A 14040-nucleotide genomic window follows, 5' to 3' on the forward strand; every position below is an offset into this window, starting at 1 on the left:
AACGTTGAAATTCACTGGAAAAAACAAAGGGTACAGGGATGTTATAGTTAGGTTCAGATTTAACACACACAAGACCATAGAAATTGAGCAGTTATCGTTATCTCAAGTAATTATTACTCGTGTCCAAAGGTAAATATGACTCGCGACCTCGCCATGCACAGCTAATTAACCCACAAATTACATTACTCATGACATCTTCTATGACATCACTGATAATATCACTGCAACATTTGCTGTAAATTGGGAGGCGCTAGAGGGCGCACAGCAGCATGGCCGCACTGCCGTGAGGCTCCTGCAGCCCGGAGCTCTCATCCGGTCATTTATCCTTTCCAACGTCACCATTCGACACTCTGACCCTGGATTATTGGCTGGTGGGCTGTGGACTGCACTCGGTCCGCTTCCCGAACTGATCGGAGGTTCCTGTCCGTTTTTACAGGGTCCGGAAGATTCACCGCTGAGCGTCCTGGAAGTCTGGTGCTCTGCTGCCCGGCGTCTCGGTCCACTATAGACCGCTGCCACACACGTGGGGTGGAGGCCTCATCCCATCCCCCCTCGGGGTCTCTTCGATGCTCTCCGCCTGGACTTGGCTGTCGGCCTTGTGTGTGGCTCTAACCCGGTGACGGGGACTGTGCAGCGTCGTCGTGGAGTTCGCCCTGAGCTGCAGTGGAGGAACTGCGGCGGGGGCGCCGATCCGCCTACGGCCTCAAGGCACAGCAATTACACGGTAGGGAGTGGCGGGGCATGCATGCCTGCTTGTGCCCCCGCCTGTGCTGACCTCCTGACCGACTGGCCCCTGCAGGATACGAGCGGGGATTGACTGTAGCTGGGGAGGCAGCTTGTGGAGGCACTGGCTGATCGCGCTGCTGGGGGGCCGCTTTCTCTGCCGTCTGACGCCGTTATCCTTCAACAGTTACTGATCACTGGAGCTCGCCATGTTGGACTTGGCGGGGCCCGACTGGCTGCGCTGACTACTGGTGCCCCCCTACTGTGTTTATGTGTGCCACGCTGCTATGGACTGTACTGCTCTGCTCCTTGGGGGAAGGCATAGTAGCTAATACCTGCGTGTTGACTCGATAGCGCCTTGTGCGTGGCGCTCCATTCATTGATCTGTGGTGTGCTGTGGTGTGCCTCTGCTGTGCCCTTTCGGACTCCCCTTGCCTGCTGCCGCTGTGACTGCCCCCTACTTTCCCGGTGGAGGCTGCATGCTGTGATTCTTGTAGGGTGCTGGTGCTACTGCGTGGGTATAGTGCTACTGCGCCCTAATTCTGGATTTTGCTCTGCTGGGGGGCTACATTAGACGCATAACATCGGCTGGGGTCAGTGGACTTATACCCGGAGATCTCCCTACATCTCCTTGCGACTGGTAACTGCTACTGGCTCTGTGTGCTTGACCATGGGGAAGCCGGACAATAAGCAACCTAAACTTTCATTTGACTCTGCGGCTTCTAGGAGGGGCGCTCGCCTGATGCAGGAGGCTGGGAGCTCCAGCTCCCCCCCCTGCCTGTCGCTGAAGCTAGTCCGCAGCCTACTGCCCCGGATTTCCAGCAGATGATGCAAGAAATGCGGCAGGGATTTGCTACCATTGTGGATAAAGTGGACAAACTACCCTCACGCATGGACGCGGTGGTGCAAAAACTTGATGTTCATGAGGAACGCCTGACCGCGGCGGAGCAACGCATCTCGGATCACGACGACACCGCGGCCACTCATACCACGCAGCTGGCAAGGATGGACAATATTCTGAGGGTGATAGCCGCTAAGAATGAGGAGTTGGAGGCGCGCAGTCGGCGAAACAACATACGCGTTGTAGGTGTGCCGGAGACGACAAATGTAGGGAAAATGGAGACGTATGTGGAGAGACTACTGGTTGGTGCGGTTGGAGCGGAAGCTTTCTCCACGCAGTTCATTGTGGAGCGAGCACACAGAACCCTTGGGCCACGTCCGGCCACGGGTGCGGCGCCGCGCCCTATCATTGCGCGCCTCCTGAATTATCGGGATCCTGATGCGGCTCTGCGGGCGGCTCGCACTAATCGCTCCCTTTCCTTTGAGGGGGTCAATTTCACTGTGTATCCGGACTTCACCCCGATGGTGCAGGAGCAGCGACGCAAATTTTTGGCGGTCAAGAAAAAGCTTAGGGACCTACAGGTGGACTACGCCCTGCTCTACCCTGCGAAGCTGAGGGTGACTCATCAGGCGAGGCAGACTTTCTTCACGAATCCACAACAGGCGGAAGACTTTGTGAAGCGTCTCAGAAAGGAGCGTGCTGCTGCGGACCGGCAAGACGGGGCGGAACAGGATGGCCACCGCTCGGCAGGAGAGGAGGAGGACGCTTGATCAGGTTTCTAGCGGCGCACGGACTGGGCTACATATTTTGCAATGATGTCTCAGCGGCTGCCCTTGTCATTTGGAGCTTCGCATGCATACTATGGCTGCCCTTGGGGTCTAGGGTTTCACAGGCATGACTTCTGGGAGCGGTTATGTGGATCGCCGGTACATTCTGGGATTCCACGTGTTGGATCTGTTGTTGAGACGATGGTTGTTATTAATACTCTGCTCCGGGCACCCTCTCTCGCACTGTGCCTGTGTCGTATCTTCAGCTTGTGGCTGGGGGGTCGGCGTGGTGCGAGAGGGTGGTTATGTGCACCTCTGGTGGGCACTCCAACGGGAATACCCCACCACTGTTACGTTTTTTTCCACTATTGTTTTTCGGGATGGCTGAATGGATGCCTGGAGTCTGGGGAGGGGGGGTGGCAGGGGGTCCTGACGGGTTGGGGTTGGTCAGGTGGGTGGAGGGAGGGAGGAATGCCCTGGTAGGTTCTCTTTTGCCTGGCGTACGTACTTGGTGCGCGCGGTTCTTTGGTTGTGATGCGTGCTTGTTGCACGGCTGTTTATCTCTGTGTTGGGGAGGGAGGGGTTTGTTGCAATGTATGGAAGACGGCATGGTTGGATGTGGTGTGCGGCGCGCGAGATGTGTGATGTATATAGCGGTGCAGGCTTGCTGCGTGGGATGGGAGCTGCGCCTAGTGCAGTGTTTTGGCGGTCATTGTCGTGCATTCTTTGGGGGTGATGTCTGATGTGCTGTTGGATAAGATATCGATTTTGTCTTGGAATGTACGTGGACTGAATGATGCCAGGAAATGTCGTAATGTGCTGCAATATCTTGATCGGCATTCCATACAGATAGCATTGCTGCAGGAGACTCATCTGCGCTTGGCACCTGCACATACGTTCGGTGGGAGGTGGGCTTCAGTGAGGAAATTTTCATCGTACTCCTCTTACGCACGTGGGGTTGTTATACTGATCAGGAAATCACTTACGTTCCAGGAGCTGGGGTCACGAACGGACGCAGATGGGAGATATGTGATGTTGTGGGGGAGGATTGGACAAGTTACTGTGCTGTTTGTGAATTGTTATGCACCAAATGTTGATTCTCCTGCTTTTTTCCTTACACTGTGGGGCCACATTCTTGAGGTAGATGCCTCACATATTGTGTGGGGGGGGGATTTTAATTTGGCATTGCGAGCTGTCGAGGACAGGTCAGAAGGCAGCTCTCAGTACAATATCCAGGCCAGGGATGTCTTACGGGGCATTGTTGAGGAGGCAGGCTTGCTTGATAGTTGGCGATATATACACCTCACGGGGAAGGAGGGCACGCATTTCACAGCACAGGCCCGTACCTGGGCGAGACTGGACTATGTCTTCCTCTCCAGGGGCCTAGTGGCGGGACTACGAGGTGCGGCGCGCCTCCCCAGGACGTACTCAGACCACTGTCCAGTTAGGGTTGTGTTATCGGTGCCTGGCCTGCACAGGCCGCGACCACCTTGGAGACTATTTCCGTCTGCCCTGTTGGATCCCGTCTTTAAGGCGGAGCTTGGCGAGGAAGTGGAGGCCTTCTTCCCGAGGAAAAGGGGGTCTGTGGACAGTGTGGAAGTGATATGGGAGGCATTTAAAGTTACCATCCGTGGGGTCACGATCTCCAAGAGCTGTGGGGTACTCAGGACTATTGTTCGTACACTTGCTAGCTTAGAGGATGATCTACGGCAATTGGAGCGTGAAATGCTGGATGGCCCTGCTCCTGACCTCATGCATCAGTTTCGGGGTAAACTCTCAGAATACGAGGAGGAGGCAGCACGGGAGGCGAAACATAGGGGGAAATACTGGACAGCGAGGAGGTACTGTGAAGGTGAGAGACCAGGGAAAGTGCTTGCCGCACTTACGAGGCATCAGAGGCATAGTTCGGATGTGTTGGAGTTGGTTTTACCTGATGGCACCCGCTGTAGGGACACGAACGACATACAAGAAGCGTTTGTACATCATTACACACACTTATACACCACGCAGCAATCAGGAGATGTGAGGTATGGTGGGTTTCTGGACGATTTGGCGCTCTGCTGGTTATCCGACGATCATAGAGCATTTCTGGGTAGGCCCCTTGAGGTGGATGAAATCAGAAGGGCCATTATGTCCCTTAATAATGGTAAGGCCACAGGACTGGATGGGATACCCGCCGAATTTTATAAATGTTACGTGGATATTATGGCTCCGGTGCTACGGGAGGTCTTCGAGGAATCCCTTGAGGTGGGGAGATTACCAGGATCTATGAGGGAGGTTGCCATCATGTCGTTGCTCAAGCCTGGGAAAGACCCCCTGGATGTAGGGTCCTATAGGCCTCTATCGTTGCTCAACTGCGATGTCAAAATATTGGCCAAGGTTTTGGCGACTCGGCTTTCTGAGCTCATGCCCGTTATAGTTTTACCTGACCAATCGGGTTTTGTGCCTGGCCGGGCAACATCTCATAATCTTCGGACGTTGTTCTCCCTGATTCCGACGATAGCGCCTGAGCTCCCGGTAGCTGCTGTTTTTCTGGACCCTACTAAGGCGTTTGACTCAGTTGAATGGGGTTACTTGGTAGAGGTTCTGTGCAGAATGGGCTTTCCTCGGATTTTTATCTCCTGGGTCCAGTTGCTGTATACCGATCCGGTGGCCAGGGTGGTTGTGAATGGTGTACTGTCCTCCACTTTTCCTATCACGAGAGGGACCCGGCAGGGCTGTCCCCTTTCTCCCCTCCTGTTTGCCATCGCAGTGGAGCCTCTTGCATGTAGGGTCCGCCAATTCCATCAGCGGAGTGCGTTTAATTGTGTCCAGCGTCAAATTGGGATATCTCTGTATGCGGACGATGTTACCCTTTATGTAAAAGATCCGCAGTTGAACCTTAACTCGATCCTGCGTGAGTTTGTTGCCTTTGGCGGTATCTCTGGGGTGCATATCAACTGGCAGAAATCCCAACTCTTTCCGCTCACTGCAGCGGTTCGCCGCTTCCCGCTTGACTACCCCCTGGAATGGTGTGACTCGGAGCTGCGATATCTTGGTATTGTTGTTGCATTGAACAAGGAAGAAACGATCAGGCTGAATTATGGTGTCGCTATAACTAAACTGGCAGATAGCATTACTAGATGGATGTCGTTGCCTCTTTCCATGGCGGGTAGAGCGTCCCTGATAAAAATGGTTGTGTTACCCCGCTTCCTTTACTTGTTTCAAAACATTCCGTACTACCCTGGGGCGTTTTTTTTCAAGCGTCTCCGTTCGGAGCTGATCCGATTGTTCTGGGGGGGCAAACAGGCACGAGTGGCATGGTCTACGTTGACGCGGCCGTATGTCGATGGGGGCTTTGACGTCCCAGAGTTTGAACTTTATTATGTTAGCGCTCAGGCGCACTATGCGTATCACTGGATGCGTCCCACGCCGTTTATGCCTCAGGTAGCTGCTGAACAATGGGTTGCTCATCCCCTTCCTTTGGATAGCATGGTGCTGGGGCGTGTTGAGGAGGTGGACACCCACCAGACGACGGTGACGTGTACGGTGGATGCCTGGAGGCGAGTTGCGAAGACGCTGGTTCTTACATTTCTTTACTCCCCTGCACTGCCCTTGGTGCACCACCCTGACTTGTCCTTGTTACGAGAGACGGGATTCCAACGAATGTGCAAGCGTCTTGCGATCCTTACTTGGGGGGACCTTTTCAGTGGAGGTACTTTTCGTACCCCTGAGCAATTTTTTGGGGGAGGAGAATACTCCCCGCTGGAAATGTTCTATTATGTCCGACTGCGACAGGGCCTGCGGGCGCTGCTGCCTGAGTACCCCAGGGAGCCGGGCGTGGCGTTACCACTCCATGTGTTGTTGCTCTCGGATGGGCGGCATCTGGTGTCTAAGTTGTACGGAGCCATTAGGAAACAAAGGGTGGCGTTGCCCAGTCGGGCACGAGAGCAGTGGAATGTTGAACTCGGAATCGTTATTTCTGACGACCAGTGGGCATACTGTTGTGGTGTGACTGCCAATATCTCCTCTAGCTGCCGTTTAAAAATCATACACTATAAGTTCATACACCGATTCTATTACACTCCAGCTAGGAAACTCAGGTTCCGACTAGCGGAGGACGATAGGTGCGCTCGTTGTCATACAGCGGGGGCCGACTTCCTACATTTGGCGTGGGAGTGTGGGCCCATCTCAGAGTACTGGGTGCAGGTCCATGACGCCCTTCGGGTCATGACGGAGGATGGGGTGCTGTTCGATCCTGTGGTCCTATTGCTAGGTTATACCAAGGAGGTGCCGGCGACCTCTCGCAGGTTTGTGGATGTGGCACTACTGTTAGCGAAACGGCGAGTAGCCTGCTGTTGGGGGCGGGGCAGGATACCGCGATTCGAAGACTGGCTGAAGGATATTGTCTATTGTCAGGACCAATTTAATGTTTACGCAGAAATGATGCCTGTGCGTTGTAGGCCTAGGTACTTTTGGAGCCCACTGCAGGTGTACCTACTTACCAGGGCTGTGCAAGATTCTGATTCGGACAGTGAGGATCGGGTTGGGGTGGGCTGATGGGGTCTCGTTTGATATGATCATCCCTTGGTATACGACACTCCATATGACACAGTGACCGGGAGGGGTTCTGTGTACTGATGCTCCGGACCGTGCATGGCTTACACTGTATTGTCATGGTGTGGGGGGAAGGGCCGCGTTGCCTGCTCTTCTGTGACGGTGCTTGTGATGCCTCAGCTCAGGACCTAATGAACTCTGGATATGCACCCACTCGCCTGGTACTGTTCTTTCTGTAGGGATGTACGATTGCTATCCTCGTTATTGATGTACTTCTATGATCTGTATTGCTATGCTCCACCTCGTGTATTTACTGATATTGTGCTATCGCTCCTGCCCACACTGTTCCCCAGCTGGACTTGGCGCCTGTACTTTCCATGTACAATACTGCACTGCACTGGTCTCTGAATCATAATATGCTTTGTATGTGCTGCACTACTGTCGTTTGCTTGTCTTCCAATAATAAAAAATAAAAAGGTTAAAAAAAAAAATTTAAAAAAAAAACATTTGCTGTAAATTTATTGATGAAAAAACTGCATGGCGGGTGAACAGTATTGAAGTAAAAAAAATGAAAATAACCTGCTCGGTGTTATGATGTATACAGGTGCGTGGGTCACCAAAAGTGTGCATGTACTGAAGCAGATTTTTAAAACATATTTTTATTTACCATTCCAAGATAGCCAACATCCACTTGGTGTGGTGAGTTTAAAAAAACATTAAATGTATGCAAAATTGATTTTTAGGTAAATGAATAGCCCAGTAGCAGTATGCAGCTAATGGTCCGCCAAAAAAAAAAAAAAGGCTGAGAAGGGAGAGGAGCATTGCATAAGCAGGGTGGCGGAGTCATGTGTGGGAGAGCAACTCAATGCTGCTGATTGGCAGTGAGCAACGAGAAGCAACTCAGGATCTGGGGGGATGGTTTCAGGTAAAACATTCAGAAAAACGCAGAGCGGGCCACAGGAAAAAAACAAAGGTTACAGGGATGTTGTAGTTAGGAAATACCACTAAAAACATAGAAATTCTCTGAAGAAAACAAAGTTTACAGGGACGTTATAGTTAAGAAATAGAATTTAAAAAACCTTAGAAATGTATTTAAAAAACAAAGGTTACAGTGACGTTATAGGTAGGTTCAGATTTAGCACACACAAAACCATAGAAATTCAGCAGTTAGAGTTATCTCAAGTAACTATATCTCATTCCCTAAGGTAAGTATAACTCTCACCCTCGCCATGCACTACTTATTTCCCCATCTATTACATCACTCATGACATCTTCTATGGTTTCACTGATAATATCACTGCAACATTTGCTGTAAATTTACTGATGGCAAAACTGTGCATGGCGGGTGAACAGTATTGAAGAGAAAAAAATTAAAATAACCTGCTCAGTGTTATGATGTATACAGGTGTGTGAGTCACCAAAAGTGTGCATGTACTGTTTATGGTGCTGAAGCAGATTAAAAATAAAATGTTTTTATTCAATCAATCAATCAATCAATCACTGCATTTATATAGCGCGCTACTCACCCGGGAGGGTCTCAAGGCGCTGGGGGAAGGGGTGTATTACTGCTCGAACAGCCAGGTCTTGAGTTGCTTCCTGAAGGAGAGATGGTCTTGGGTGCGTCGAAGGTGAGTGGGGAGGGAGTTCCAAGTCTTGGCTGCCAGGTAGGAGAAGGATCTTCCTCCGGCGGTGGTTCTGCGGATGCGAGGTACGGTGGCGAGTGCGTGGCTGGTAGATCGTAGCTGGCGCGTGGGCGTGAAGAAGGTCATTCGGTCGTTGAGGTACTTGGGTCCCAGGTCGTGTAGGGCCTTGTGTGCGTGGGTGAGGAGTCTGAACGTGATTCTCTTGCTGACGGGGAGCCAGTGCAGTTCTCTCAGGTGTCCGGTGATGTGGCTGTGTCGGGGGATGTCCAGGATGAGTCGTGCGGAGGCGTTCTGGATTCGTTGGAGTCTTCTCTGGAGTTTGGCTGTAGTTCCGGCGTAGAGGGCGTTCCCGTAGTCCAGTCGGCTGGTGATGAGTGCCTGGGTGACGGTCTTCCTGGTTTCAGTGGGGATCCATCTGAAGATCTTACGGAGCATGCGCAGGGTGTTGAAGCACGACGAGGAGACGGCGTTGACTTGTCTGGTCATGGAGAGGGAGGAGTCCAGGATGAAGCCCAGGTTGCGTGCGTGGTCTGTAGGTTTGGGGGCGGTGCCCAGGGCCGGGGCCACCAGGAGTCGTCCCAGGCGGAGGGTGATGATCCCAGGATGAGGACTTCCGTCTTGTCTGAGTTCAGTTTGAGACGGCTGTTTCTCATCCAGTCGGCGACGTCATTCATCCCTTCGTGTAGGTTGGCTCTGGCGGTGGTGGGATCGTTGGTGAGGGAGAGGATCAGCTGGGTGTCGTCGGCGTAGGAGATGATGTTGAGGTTGTGTTGGCGTGCGATGGCTGCGAGGGGGCTCATGTAGACGTTGAAGAGGGTCGGGCTGAGAGAAGATCCTTGTGGTACGCCGCAGATGACTTTGGTGGCCTCGGATCTGAACGGAGGGAGGCGGACTCTCTGGGTTCTTCCGGTGAGGAACGAGATGATCCATTCCAGTGCTTTCTCTCGGATTCCGATGTTGCTGAGGCGCTTCACTAGGGTTCGGTGGCAGACGGTGTCGAACGCTGCGGAGAGGTCCAGGAGGATGAGGGCTGCTGTTTCCCCGTTGTCGATCAGGGTTCTGATGTCGTCAGTGGCTGCGATCAGGGCGGTCTCGGTGCTGTGGTTGGCCCGAAATCCGGACTGCGAGTGGTCGAGGGATCCGTTCGTCTCGAGGAAGGCGGCAAGCTGTATGTTGACGGTCTTCTCGATGACTTTGGCCGGGAAAGGAAGGAGCGAGATGGGACGGTAGTTCTTGAGGTCGGTGGGGTCCGCTGTTGGTTTCTTCAGGAGGGCGGTCAGCTCGGCGTGCTTCCAGCTCTCCGGGAAGGTGGCGGTGTGGAAGGAGGCATTGATGGTGTCTCGGAGATGGGGTGCGATGGTGGTGGCGGCTTTGTTGAAGACGTGGTGTGGGCAGGGGTCGGTTGGTGATCCGGAGTGGATGGAGTTCACCGTGCGGGTGGTGTCTTCGGTGCTGATCGGGGTCCAGTTGCAGAGGGTGGTGGTGGCGGGCGTTGGTTCGGTGGTAGGGTGCATGGTCTGTGGGTCGAAGCTGTTGTGTATGTCGGCGATCTTGCGGTGGAAGAACGAGGCGAGGGAGTCGCAGAGGTCTTGCGTGGGAGTGATGTCGCTGGTTCCGGCGCTGGGGTTGGAGAACTCTTTGACGATGCTGAAGAGTTCTTTGCTGTCGTGGGCGTTGTTGTCCAGTCGTTCTTTGAGTGCCGTCTTCTTGGTGGCGCGGATCAGTTGATGGTGTTTGCGGGTGGCGTGCTTGAGGGCAGTCCAGTTGTCTGTGGTGCGGTTGAGCCGCCAGGCTTTCTCGAGGTTGCGGCAGTTCTTCTTGGATTCCTTGAGTTCGTCGGTGAACCAGGGGGTTTTCTTGCTGCCGGGTCCGCTGGGAGGTTTCTTGAGTGGTGCGAGGTCATCGGTGCAGGCGGTGAGCCACTTGTTGAGGTTGCTGGCTGCTACGTTGGGGTCCGTTGGGCTGGTGGGAGTGTTCTGGTTGAGGGAGGTGGTGAGTTGCTCGGCGGTGATCTTGTTCCAGCTGCGGCGGGGGACCCGTTGCGGATGGAGGTGGGTCGTAGTTCTACTGAAGCTGAAGTGGACGCAGCTGTGGTCTGTCCAGTGGAGTCCGGTGGCGTAGCTGAAGGAGACGTGCTTGCTGGATGTGAAGACCAGGTCCAGCGTGTGTCCGGCGTAGTGGGTGGGGGTGTCCACCAGTTGCTTGAGTCCGAGGTTGGCGAGGTTGTCCAGCAGGGCGGTGGTGTTTCTGTCGTTGTTGTTCTCCAGGTGGAAGTTGAGGTCCCCTAGGAGGATGTAGTCGGCGGAGGGAAGGGCGTGCGGGCTGATGAAGTCTGCGATGTCTTCGCTGAACTGCGTGCGTGGTCCCGGATTTATTTACAATCTCAAGATGGAAATCACCCCTCTTGGTGTGGTGAATTAAAAAAAACATTAAATATGTGCAATTGATTGTTAGGTAAAGGAATAGCCCAGTAGCAGTATGCAGCTGACTGCCCTCCAAAGAAAGAAGAGACACGACTGGGAAGGAGAAGAGCAATACATAAGCACGGTGATGGAGTCAGTTGTGGGAGTGCAACTCAATCCTACTGAGTGGCAGCAAGCAATGAGAACCAGAGGAGCAATTCAGGAATAGGGGGATGGTTTGAGGGACAGCGTTAAAATGTGCGGAGGGGACCACAGGAGCTGTGAGACTGTAGGAGCAACACAGAGCGCAGGAGGAGGAGGAAAGGTGTGAAGGAAAGCAAAGAAACATGCAATGCCATTGAACAAGTATTTCCCTGAATATAAATAGAGGAAGGATTCAAGTAATCCAGTCAGACAGTAAAGAAGCTCCAGGGTAGGGACAAACCACAAGAAGAGGAAGGAAGCTATCAAAGAAGCAAGAAAATAAGATTGATAAGAAAGCCATCTGGTTTAGCAATGGGATGGCCCAAATCCCTTTGTAAGTATTCTTATTGTACAAAATAGGTCTTCTACAAAAAACAACTAAAAGCTGTCTTTCGGTGAGACCTAATAATCATATTTCCACATGAATGTGCCAGAAATATAATCACCTACCATCTTCTGTCCCTTCCATACCCGGCTGTCTCTGGTGGAAGAACTGCATCTAAGAGGATCTACAGTAATTAAGGACTTCTTCGTGAGCAACTGAATTCAACATTCCAATGATTTTGATAAGCTCACTTATCAGCCTATTTGAATACAATTCCTTATTAAATTGCAGGTGCAATGTGTTTCTACGTGTGAATTTTATCTCTTCCTCACTGGCAAGAGTGATGCTAGAGTACATTAGTAAATATAACAACATCAATAAAAATAATGTGGCATATAGGAATTAGAAATTTAGGGCTTGATGTACGAAGTGTTTGCAAATAGGTAATCAGTCACAAACTGCTTATCAATCGCAAGAACACTATTTTTAATGTACTAAAGATATTTCAGAGGTTTGTTTTTGTGAAGCGATTAATTTGCAAGTCATTACAACTCAAAATAGCATGTTGCATTTAATGAATCGTTAATTGCAATTTGCTATCAGTTTGGTAACGTAATTCGCAAATTGCAAATATTCACAAAATGACCATTTTGCACATGCAATTTACCACCAACTCGAGACAGGTGGTAACTATGTGCAACTATAAAAACAGCCCCAGCATGCCTCTGCAGCTTCTAAAATAGAAGCTTTATATGTGATGATAAGAATAATGTGGGTACTAGCTGGTTTACAGAGGAGGAGGAGATTCAGGAAGAAATATATGCAAAGTTCAGGCTAAGTAGAGCAGTTATCTGGGACCTCATAGCTGATTTAAAGCCACAGTTTGAGAGTAGTCCTTTTCCGAAGTAATTCAATCTCCATCCATGGGCAGGTGTTATGTACTTTGCACCTTTTAGCTTCTGGTAGGTACATGGTGTTATAGCTGCAGCTTGTGGAGTTCCACAGAGTGCCCTATCTAAATGTTTTGTACATTTATAGATGCTATGTTAATGCAATGATTAAATAGGCATATTTATTTTCATAGCAATGCACAGAAATTTAAATAACGAAAATCGAGTTTTATAGGATTGCCAATTTTCCACATGTATTAATGGTACACATGGGGTTCTATGCCCACCATTTGACACTATTTATTTCGTAATAGAAAAATACTCATTTACTGAACATACAAGTAGTTTATGATGCAAAATATGTTACTGATATTTCCAGGCTGCACCATGTTTCATTCATGTTCAGACAGAGTGGCATTTACACAAGGCGGTTTTGAGCATGGATATTTGTTGGGTAATTTTTGTTTGTTCTAATGTACCTATTAATTTCATATTTTTTATTATTGTTTGTTAATATGTTATTCGTTGTTGTAGGTGACAGTGCCTATGCCCGATGCTTCTCGGTAATAACTTCTTATCTATCCCCTTCAACTGGAAGTGAGCCTTGATACAGTGTTGCCCACAGAAGAATAAGAGGTGTGATAGAATGTAACTTTGGATCTCTAAAATGTAGATTAAGATGTCTATACAAGAGTGGTGGTGCCCTCCAATATGCATTAAAAATCTCTTCCAAAATTATAGTAATATGTGCATATCTGCAGAATATAGCTACAAGAAAAGGCTTAGAAGAAAGGATGTCAGAGGACGAAGAGCTGCCACTACCTCAACCACATGATGAGAAAAAAGCAGCAGAAGGAGGAGTCAGACGTGCCAACATAACCAACCATTATTTTTTTAGGTAAGTGTTAAAGGCAAATATTTAACATGTAAAAAATAAGAAAAAAGGCTTTGTAGTTTGTAAACCATAATATTGCTCTACTTTCAGGTATGGAAATGTATGAAAGATAAATCAATATGATTTTCTTTTATGTTTTCAATGTAAAAGTAAGGTATTCATTTATTGTTGCACAAGCACAAAAGTTAAAATGGCTTTGTAACATAACTTTTTAGGGCTTGCGATTGCCTCAAGAAGATGTTGTAGCTCCTACATCCTCCCCAATGTCTGTTTCTCCGAAGATTCCTACTATCAGTTGCAGAAATCCTGCTGACAATTAATTGATCCTCACTTTCAGCCTCACTTATTTGTGTGACACTTGCAATTTGCAATGTTTGTATTAGTTCCACAGCATTAGTAATTTGAATTAATCTTCTGCTGACATCATCACGGTAGTGCCTCATTTCAACTTGTAAACTCATAGTACGAGATGTGACCGCGTGGATGAGGCATGTGCAAGGTGATTTATTGACCTGCGTAAGCTATCAGTACATGCTGAGCAATGGCGTTCCCTATGTCTTCGACTCATGTTATACTGATGTAATTCAACACATAAAGTATTGCTTGCATCTGTCAAACTATCACGTTTCTCATTCATGAAAATCTGCTTTTCAGCAAGAGTATTTGCAACATTTTGTAAACTAATTATTATGCTTTTATAAATAGTTATCAGTTTTTCTTTGACAAGTTTGATTTGTTTCTTTTTTGCAGGTGCTGAGCCTTCACCATTGATGCCTCCAAACCTTCTAAGAGTGGCACATTTTCTGTTATATTA

General features: G+C 49.8%; 1 protein-coding gene across 1 annotated transcript in view; it reads right to left on the reverse strand.

Annotated features, from left to right (window-relative positions):
* FEN1 (flap structure-specific endonuclease 1) overlaps window positions 1-14040 on the reverse strand; it is a 388273-nt gene that overhangs the window by 50709 nt on the left and 323524 nt on the right. The window lies entirely within an intron of this gene.

This window comes from Lissotriton helveticus, chromosome 3_1 (assembly GCF_964261635.1).
Source record: "Lissotriton helveticus chromosome 3_1, aLisHel1.1, whole genome shotgun sequence".
Taxonomy (NCBI): Eukaryota; Metazoa; Chordata; class Amphibia; order Caudata; family Salamandridae; genus Lissotriton; species Lissotriton helveticus.